Source organism: Capsicum annuum, chromosome 1 (genome assembly GCF_002878395.1).
Source record: "Capsicum annuum cultivar UCD-10X-F1 chromosome 1, UCD10Xv1.1, whole genome shotgun sequence".
NCBI lineage: Eukaryota > Viridiplantae > Streptophyta > Magnoliopsida > Solanales > Solanaceae > Capsicum > Capsicum annuum.
In genome coordinates this window covers 204,852,405-204,863,478 of record NC_061111.1, presented here as the reverse complement: position 1 = coordinate 204,863,478, position 11,074 = coordinate 204,852,405, and positions in this window count along the sequence as shown.

Sequence of the window (11,074 nt, the reverse complement as noted above, 5' to 3'; positions counted from 1 at the left end):
TACCGCTCTTATGCGTTCTTATTGAAGAAATTCTCTCCTCTTTTTACCGGTCGAGCTTTCGCTTCTCTAACCCTCCGAAGACACGATCAATAGGGCGCTAATCTAATGCAGTGAAGGAGGCTTACAACAATGATATCCTACCTTAGCTGCTTTATCCTTCCCTCAACCTCCCCAGAAAGAGTCCATTCATTGTTGTCTTGGGGAACCTGAAATGGAATCGTTTTAAGAACCAACCACAGAAATTTCCACCGATTGATATTTCCTGACGCTCTTATTTCGCGCATGCGCTTTGCGCTCTTGGCTTAACCACATCAAAGAGGAATCGAACCACTTCTAGTTTTTTGAAAATTCTAATCCATTTGATGTCTACCACCCTTTTTCAACACCATTTTGCTCATTCATTTGCGCATTTTGCTCATCAGCATTTCTATCCGTTTTGTCGTCTAATTGGAATTCCTTATTTGGAATGACTTGGAAGACAAACAAATGTGATAAAGATGCGACCGTATAAAATGAATATTCATCAAATTTACTATTTTTCAATTTGTTCTTTCATCGATGGAAAATGAAAAATCAAAAAAATGATTCATTCCCCTTTCTAAGAGGAGTAGGATCAAGTTGAGACCCCTCCGTGGTCTTAGACTGGTTAGTCGCGATGGACCAGTAATTCGAACTAGAAGAAATTATGGACTCGGATCGGTTACATTTCACTACCACGAAGATGAAATTGAAGAAAAACAAAAAGACAGGCTTATGGTGAGCACATGTACAACAGAATCCTCAGAATCGTATGATTCAGATACTTGACGAAATGAACAGATAAAAGATCGGGATAGCCGGGATGACCTATTTCAAGATCAGATGATCCACCTCTTTGTCCTCTTGGGAAGGCTAACTCGGATAGGTCAGATACTAGGAAAGAGCCCATAAAAGAGAGATAGGATGCCCTTTCTGATTATGATGCGTAGATTAAAATCGAAGTTTCAACTTAGACTCTAATTAAGCTATCCTATAGAACTGAGAGAACAACATATCTGTTAACATTAAATCGAGGCTTTCAACCTTTCATCAACATAGGTGACAACGAGCCAGGCAGAGACGGAAGAGATCAAACATGGGAATAAGAAGCAAACTCGCCTTCCTTTTTGATCATTTTGATAGAGGGGGATGAAGAAAGTGGACATGATATAAAAACCAAAAGCAATATAAGTAAGCACATGAAATCCTGATGTATTTCTAACTTCAACTCGGACAATAAATAATTATACAATAGAAAACACTATCTAAAGAGTTTTATCTCAAGCATACAAAAGAGCAACCTGCCAGGGCAAGAAATCCTATCTCAATATATGCTCCTCCAAGGCAAGGCCTGAGGGTGTATTGAGTCCAACTAAATTTTATATTCAATTCAAAATTCAAATTGAAGTATGATACTTTTCTTATATCTGATAATTCTATATCGGTTGACACCTCTTGGAAACCAAACCAGAAAGAGAATTTATGAAAGTTCGTCCAATGACAGCTCTTGACCAATATTAGATAGCTGCCAGAAAGAATGACTCTTTGTACGAAGAGTGATATGTGAGAAAAAGTCAGTCTGCGTTCAAGAGTTTTACTAGAACTTCCTCAGTTAACTTGAGTAGGCTACCCATCATATGACGATCAATCCGGCTGCATTTGTCTCATCTCTCCAAAAATTTTCTTGGTTGGACACCCTTGTGATGACCGCCAAAGCTATGCCATCTTTATTCCAACTTTCTCTGTGTTGTCAAGGATCTACACACGCAGAATGTATACCCCACCCTAAGCTAAGAGCCATAGCAAGAGATATAGCGTTGGCTGTAGGCTTAGTGAGCTCATAAACTGGCGAATCAATTCATTTGAAAGAGAAAGTCGGGTCTAGCTGATTCCCGAGTTGACCAATGATAGATAGGTAGGAATGGCATAAGAAATAATGATAGCATAAATAATACCAATATTACTAATACAAGTATTATTAATGCAAACATTACTAATACATTCTATTCAAAATTATTTTTATACAATCTAACAATGACTCCTACGTTTCAATCGAAGGAAAGTATTCAAAAAAAAAGTTCGGTAAAACATTTATAGAAGTATGTTTTTTCGTGTTATCAAAGTCAAATAACTTAAATTGATACGACAGGTGGTAATTTATAATTTTTTTTATATATAATTTTTGAAACACTTAAAATTTAAATGTGTAAGGGCCTTAGAAATGTCGTTTGAACTTTTTGTCCTTCATTAAAAGTTTTTTCTTTGGACAAAATCGTATTTTCACTATTTTTCTAATATTTAAGAGTTGAAAATTAATTAAATATATTTATGATAAAATATTTCCTTATTATAAGTCATCAGAATTAATGACAACTAATATTTTTCATTACTTTAAGAATTCTATGTCAACTAAATTTGATTTTAAGAAGATTTGAGAAATCTAGAAATAAATATAAAAACGTTATAATAAAGATAATTTAAGAAGTACCAAACTTTTAAAAGTTTTAAGTACGTAATAAGAATGTAATCAATGATTTTGTAAAGATTTAACTTTAGAAACAAAAAAATTATAAATATAGAAAAAAAAACTATAACTTGACTTTAAAAATAAGAAAAGATTTTAAATATAGAAAAAAAAAATGTACCACAAATTAGTTTGAATTGATGTGTCTCTCTTAACCTCTGGCGGCAAGGAAAATAGGTACTGCATGACAAACACAAAAGTGATGATCCCATCAATCATTTAGAACTTCTGGTGGTAAAATATATATATGCTTACACTAAAATATATGTTTATGTTTACATTATTATATTAAAGTGTGAAGAATATTTAAAAAGTGATTCAAACTTTAACACTTTATTTAAAATCTCCACAATAGGTAAAATTATTTAATTTTAAAGGATCAAAAGTTACACGTGTGAGACACGTACTATTAAATTGGTATATAAAAGTGTCGTGCAAAGCTGGTGAAGGTTGTCCTGTCAGCTTCCTCACAGGGGCATTTTCGTAATTTCGTAAGAGGTAATATAGTCTTTTCATTGTTTGTCTGATTGTAATTTCATGATTCAACTCTGTAATATTTGATTTTCTCGTAATATATAGAAGTGTCTTGGGAAGCTAGTGAAGCTTGTCCTGCCAGCTTCCTCAAAGGGGAATTTTCATCATTTCATAAGGGATAATATAGTCTTTTCATTATTTGTTTGACTATAATTTCATGATTCAACTTTGTAGTGTTTGATTTTCTCAATTCATTTAAAACCTTACACGTCAAATTCTTCTTCAGTCAAATCCCTCTTCATCCAAATCCTTACACGTCAAAACCTTACCATAAATATTGTCTTCACCTAAATTTTGAATTTACAGTCTTGTTCCATTCTCCATTTGGTCTTTGTTGTCAATTTCTCTGATTCTACTAAGGAAACTGCTTGATTTGTTAGCCGTTGTTCTCTGTCTTAAATTTTGATTATCTGCATAGCTTGGTTCTCATATCTGTTGTTGTATATGAAACTGTAAGTAAGTATGGTTTTATTCAAATAAAAAAAAAAATGAAAATTAAAGTTTAACTGTGTTTGACACATCGGATGGGTCTTGTGAAAGTTCTACCAGGGAAAACCATTTACTTTTGTTGTTTGCAGAGATTTATATAATGTTGAATTGTCGTGTAACCTCATTGGTTAAAAGTTTATTTATACTAATTTTAGTGTTGTATGCTTGAGTAGCCATAACTTATAGTAGGACTGAATTATCAATGGCAATATCCAACATCCTTGATGACTTATTGGAAGAAGTAACCTGCTTTAATTTTCCTCTTTGGTTAAAAGTTTATTCATGCTAATTTTTAGAGTTGTATGGTTAATTAGTCATAAGTTGTAGTGGGATTGAAGTATTAATGTCCATATCCAACATCCTGATGACTTATCAAAAGAAGTAGCTTCCTTTAATTTTTCTGTCTATAAGCTAATTCTATCAATTATTTATCAAATCATTGGCAAATTTGTATTACCTATAGTCTTTCCTGAATTTTTATGTGCATGATGATTAAAAAAAAGGAAAAATGGTTCAACAAAGAGTGATTAAAATTGAAACAAGAAGGAAAATTTTGGTACCGACCTAAATATCATATGTCCAGAATATAATATAGGATTATCGTATGGTTTTTGGTATCAGAGCACCATAGCTGCCATAAAATTCCCTTTTAATAAGTTCTGGAACTTATTTTAGTTGCCTCAAAAAGGAATTAACTGTCCCACCTACACCAACATACATCCAAATTTGTATTACCTGCAGTTTTACCACTATATAAGTTCATTTGTTAGTTTACTCTTTACCATATATTGCTATTCAATTTGTACCTTCCCCTGTCATAATGAAACAGAGTCTGGCATAATGGATCAACAACTTTCTGTCAATGCTATCACAAAAGAAATTATATATTGGACCTGTACGGTTAAGGTGGTCGATATGTTCTGACCTCGTAAGAGTAGAAATCAAAGTGTGCAGTTTCAGACAATGCTTGTACAGGATGAAAACGTAAGTTTACCTATATGCATGTTCTTGTTGGAAAATGGTATTGATACTCAACATGTTTTTTAAAATATTATTACCTACGAAAACTTCAGAAACGACGAGTTGAAGCCCCATAAAAGCAACAATAATTTTAAATTTTAACAACTTTCTCTATAAATTCTATTCGCACATCTAAACCTTTCTCTACCTAACTTGACTACAGGAACAACAGGTTGCCATAGTAATTTATGGTGATGATTTTCCCAAGTACGAGAGGCTATTTGCTCCTTTCAAGACATATTTTGTATCGTGCGCGAAAGTTAGAGAGCCCAGGCTGGTACGTACGAATGTGTAGTAAATAGACACACAATTGTTGTGGCCATTACCAATAAAGGGGGAAGGAACTATCCTTTCCTCATCCAAGAATGTTGAACACAATTTCTTTTCCAGCTATTGAGCTCTACGTCCAGGTGTTGCATTTGGTAAGCTCCCATTTTACGCCTTCGCCTTCTTTTCGCGCCAACTAACTGTGCCCTACTAAATAAATCAACTGGTAACATCTCATTTTTTATTACACTAGACTTACTGAGAGAAGTATCTAACTGTAGAGCACTACAATATACCTCCGACCAAAGTAAGCACTTTCGGGAGGCAATCGTAATGGATCAGAGGTGAGCTACTCGCCCCATTCTGCTTATTAAGGCATATTTGTGGCATAAAAATTTATATGTTTTTTATATGGATTAGAAAAGAACCTTCCCTATATACTATATGGGATGATTTATCAAGGCTCTACATTACCACATCACTTCCATGAACATCCCGTCATTCTTGCTAAACGTATAGGCGTTACTGAATTTCGCGGTGGTATGTGGTTTACATCAGTCTCTGCAATTCTTTCCTTTTACCTGTGTGCTTATTTCCCCATATTCAACTAAAATTCCTCTCTATCTCTGATATATACAACTATAGGATTATCCATAAGATATCAGACAACGGTCTTAGTGAATCCTAAGTACGTGTAGGCTGCTACATTGATGAACTGGTACCTTTTAACTTATCCCCCATCATAATGTTGTACTGCTCAAACACTTTTACTAAAATAAATACTCACTATTTCACCTACCTTTCCCAGGGTGGAGGACAATGAACATACTTTAGTTCTTACACTTTATGAAGCTCATCGGCATCACCTTCGTCACTGAATCTTGCATCTATTGAAGATGAAGTATTGCCTATATCCACTATTTTAGAGTTGTCATCTATGGTTAGTAACATGTATAGGTCATCTACAATCAGTTTATTCCACTTTATAGAAACTCGCTAACCATACCATCCAAATCCGGTTCACTATCATCACTATAACAACCACTATTGCCGATTCCAACTCCATCGCCTCTGTTAAACAAATTTCTACCATTGCCCGCAACCTGTCCAACACCTTATCATAAATATCTTCAAAGAAATTTTTAATATCACTATGGATTAGTACTGCGGGTACAAACTTTCCCTGTGGAAGTCAAAATATCACTTCCTGATCGTCCCCCAATCATTTTTCTTGCTCGCTTGCTCACACTGCAATCACTTTGTACGCATCAAGACAAAAAAAATTGGTGCGGTGCTTCAGTTGTAAACTAGAATGAATGTTAGTCCCCAGGTAACTATGTAACATCCCAGGGACATTCCCTGAAAATCACACGGTGCTTGGGACTACGAATAGCCCCAAGCTAACCCATGATATCTATTCAACTTAGAACTCATATAAAAAGTGAACTAACATATATAGAAACTAAAGGTAAACAATTCCATATCTTAATGTAAATCTTTAACTTTGGAAACCTTAAAAAAACTCTTTGAACTTTGAACATAATCATCCTGACAAGCCTCCACTGCTAGCTAGAGAGCAACTGGGACAAACCCCAACTGACTCGAACATAAACAAAAATTAAAGATCTAAGATAAATTTCAACAGTAAACATGAGTTGGATAAACTGGGTCCTCGAACTATGAGGACTCACCAACAGTCGAGATGCAGGATATGATGGCCGTGATCAATCGTACTGCTAGAAACGAGCACCAGAATCTACATTATAAGACAATGTAGCACATAGACATATATGTGGGTGAGTACTTTTGGAATGTACCGACTATGTGGGGGTGAATGCATAAGTAAAACAAGAGCTGAATATATATGTATACTTTTGAATAATGCATGCTAAGCATAAATGACTCACCTTGGACTTGAGTAAAACAAAAGACTACAAGATCATAAAGCATGGATAATGAAACTTATGAATAAGCTTAGTGAGCCATAACACTTAGTTTCTAAAATCTTTACTTTTATTCTTTCTTGTGGGAGATTCTTCTAAACGACATAAACCATGTGAGATACCATAGAGTCCAACATCTTACCTATTTTGGGGAGAGCTATTTTACCCTTGCCATCAGAATAGAACATTAACTTAAGTGATCATTGAACTTAACCTATATTGGGACTTAAACCTACCAGTGCACACGAAATGTACGTGGTCTACCAAGTAATATAATGGCCTTTAAAAGAGTTAAATATCAATCCCACAGGGACTTGTTCTAACAACTATTTGATTTTAGTTCACATTTTATATTCAAGTGATGCAAGAGTAACCAAAAGAGAGTTTTGAAGTTTGTAAATTGCAAGTAAAGTAAACAGTGCGTAAAGTAAAGTTTTGAAACAATCAATGAAGTAAAGCCCAGGGTTAAAGCACTTCGAACAATCATACTACATTATTAAACTTCACTCATAAAACCACTTATCTTGGTTGTTGATTCATAGGGTTAATTATATGATCATGGTCTCCCGACCTCTAATCATTTACCTAATTTTGGCATTACAACTACATTGTGGAGCGGGGATGTAATAATCCAATTAAGTTCTTTAAGATATCATCCTACATCTGAATCAAGTAAGACTTCTAAGTACATCCCTATCTTAGATGCTAATTCATATTCCTTATTTCATAAAAGACCGCAAACCTTACTTTGTTCAGCCCCAAGTTCTATCTCCCTATTCCCTCTCCCAAGATCACAAGGTTGACAATAGATGTATTCTAAGGATGATCAAGCCTCAGAATAGTTAAAACAAGAATGAAAACACAACCAATAATAATAAGCAAATCAAACAAACTTAATTCAAAATAATAGTAGTCATGTTCTTGGCTTTAACCCCGTAAAGGGAGTTCTTAGCCACTCATAGTCATGATCATAATCCAAAGGGTTGAATTCATGTTATGATCTATTAAAAAGCTAAATAAAGAATTATAAAACCTAAGAGAAGTTGCAGCAGTCTCCCTATATGTTCCAAGATGTTCCAAGCATAGATTACAAAGTTTACAACATTCTATTTAAGTATGATATTATAAGCCTAAGCCGTGTAGATCAAGGATTTTCAACTTCCCCGTGAAGGGAGAATGTGACGTGCCACCTTAGTTATTCCATGGAGAATGAAACTTTCTTCGTTGGTTATTTCATTGAGAATATGATGCAGGGCCTTGATGATCGTGTTGCACAAGTGGTGCACCTCACTTATATCGTATTGGCTCACTGGAAATTGCTTCCTTAATTTGGTTAAGTATTGATCGTCCCTCCTTCCATCCCTTGTCTTGTGGTGCATTTTCAATGGATTTTTCTGCCTCTATATCATCAATATATCACCATAATATGGTCACAAAAGATCCTACATAATCATAAACCATGAATTAGAGATCAAAACATCAACTAATCTATAATGATGAACCAAAAACACGGGCTAAGACTAAGCTAGTTCACATTGATCTTCAACTTATTGTTCCGACTCTTAACTTAATTCAATTAAAATTTTCACATTTGTTCCACATATAAATACACTTTTAAACCTTTTGGATCTAATTAAACACATTAGAATCCCACGAAATTAACTAGACAAGCACCTAGCTCAAGCTAGTAATACAAGTTTCATCGATTGAACACTCTAAATGACTCAGTTAAGTACAAACTTGTTTGAAAACACCTTAAAACATTGTAATCACATTCTTGAGAACTTATATGCTTATATACATCATCATTATCACACATAAAGTACATAAATTATCCTCAAAACAAGGCTTAATAGGCTAGAATAACAACGCTAGAGTGCATAAATACACCCAACATTATTAATGAAATAAAAGATAGAGGAAAATAATGCCTCTCTTGGGTTATTGGTCGTGGTTTGGGAGTTATAAGAGGGGAAAAGACCAAAAGGTCCCTTAACTGAACTTATTAAAATTTGACCGCCTATCATCACGAGTCAAGCTACGACTCGTAAGATGAGGTTACAGATGTGCTAGATTTTTGTAGCATATTTAAGACTTTTAAGCTTGAAATAATTGTAAGTTCTTAAGTAATTATTGGTGTTTTTGATGTTATTTTTAAAGATTTTGTAGGAAAGTGAAGATGCATGAAAATAAATAACAATGGAGCAAAAGAGTTGAAATCTGAGCAAAAAGAGCTAAAAACATGGCTGACAACAACCGTGATAAGTCGTCAGCCTTGTGATAGGATATCAGTATTGGCGTCATCCTTAACTAGGGAGTTACAGTCTAATAAGCAATTCTGACGATATTGGTGACATGGCATCAACGTTGTGATAAGGCGTCAATAAGGGCGTTAGCCTTAAGCAGAGAATTAACAAAAAGAGAAGACATCTGATGAAGATAATGAAACGCCATTAGATCCGTGACACGGCGTCAGTAACATCGTTAACTTTAGATAGAACTTGAAGACAACTGGAGCTAATCTGACGCCATCTATGATAAGGTATCAGACCCTAGACGTGGCGTCAGCCAGGGCGTCACCTAATTCGATAATTTTATTTATTTTGTTGTTTTATTTCCATAATTAAGTTTAGGTATAAATAGAAGTTTTGAGGGTTATATTCAGGATCTCTCAATCCTGTTTTGGGAACTTAGAAGGAACGTACATTTCCTCATCTTTTTCATCAAGTATTTTTCTTGTTTTCCCTTCAACACTTATCAACAATTGTGGATTATTCTCTTGTGATTCAATTGAAGAAACAATTGTTGTTTTCATCCATTCATAAGTTTATCCATACTATCATGAATTCAACTTTTTATTTCATTCATCAAATCATGAGCGACTAATTCTATTAGCCCGAGTTATGGGATCCATGGATTAGGGTTTGATATGCTGCTAGGTACTTAAAGGGTTCGAAAAGTAGTAGGATGTCTTGAAATCTGTTGTTTTAACTTAAAATCTATTGGTTGTAAACAATAGGTTATGCCTTAGGTTTATTTTCTTAAACAGAGAAATAGACTAGAGAATGTGAATTATCAACTGGGACTCGGAAGCTACCAACCTTCTATTTAATGATTAATGCCGTAACTGGATTAATCTACCTGAGCTAACATCCTATTGGAAATAGATAAGTTATCTAAGTTTGAGAGAATTAGATAATAAATTGTCTTATGAGGTCGAGAGATAAGTCAGATAGTTAGTCGTTAGGGATATTCTGCAATTCCTACTTACTTAAAGAGTCTTACGCAGTACCTAGTATCTGTCAATTCTCGAAACCCAAAGTGAACATAACTCTGGTTTTTTATTTATATTGATTACAAACATTAATACTAAAACCCCATTTTATATTTTTGTATCATTTGTTTGAATTTAATTTGTAGCTATAATTTTAAATTAGTTTAATCGCCACTCACATTATTCCCTGTGGATTCGAACCCGACTCCAAAGTTGGGTAAATATATAGATGACGACCGCCTTACACTAATTTGAGGTGTAAGTTGAGCGTTATAAAAAATGGCGCCGTTGCCGGGGAACAATTTGGCGTATTGAGTTGGTTTGGAATTTTACCTTACTTGCTTGAATTCGAACTTGTAAATATTTGTTTGTGATTTCCTTTGTTTCGTGTGTTAGGTAGATTTTCTTTATTTTTGCTTATTTCTTACTATGGAATCATGGAATGAATGTGAGTTTGATAGTTGGAAATATTATCTGGATGATCTATGTCCATATTGTGATGGACCCCACTTTTGGCATGACTATAGATATACTCCCCGGAGAGAGATGTGTGCATAATCTCCACCCTACCAAGAGTATAATTGTTCTTTATGTGGTGGTCAAGATGGACATTGGAGTGATTGCTCAAAATCCCCCTCCCCCTATTGCGCTAACCTAAGTTCTAGTTTTTCTGATGAGTATGACAGGTCTTATGGTCAAGAGAAGGAAGAACGTAGCACTGGAAAGAGTGGCATTGAAGCTATACTTCAACTAATGTTGGATCGTATAGACACAACGAATGATACCATATGTGACATACGCCAAGACATTAGGGCATTTAACGAGGGAAGAGAAAGAATAGAAGAGATGGATATCAAGGTCAATCATCCAAAACACTTTTCTACATTATGTTTAGATGATATCTTGTCTGTGGAATCATTTAAAATAATGGAAGAGTGTGACGATGAAGAGCAAGATTCCTATAGTGATGATGAGCTTGATGTTGATCAACCCTTGGAGATTTCC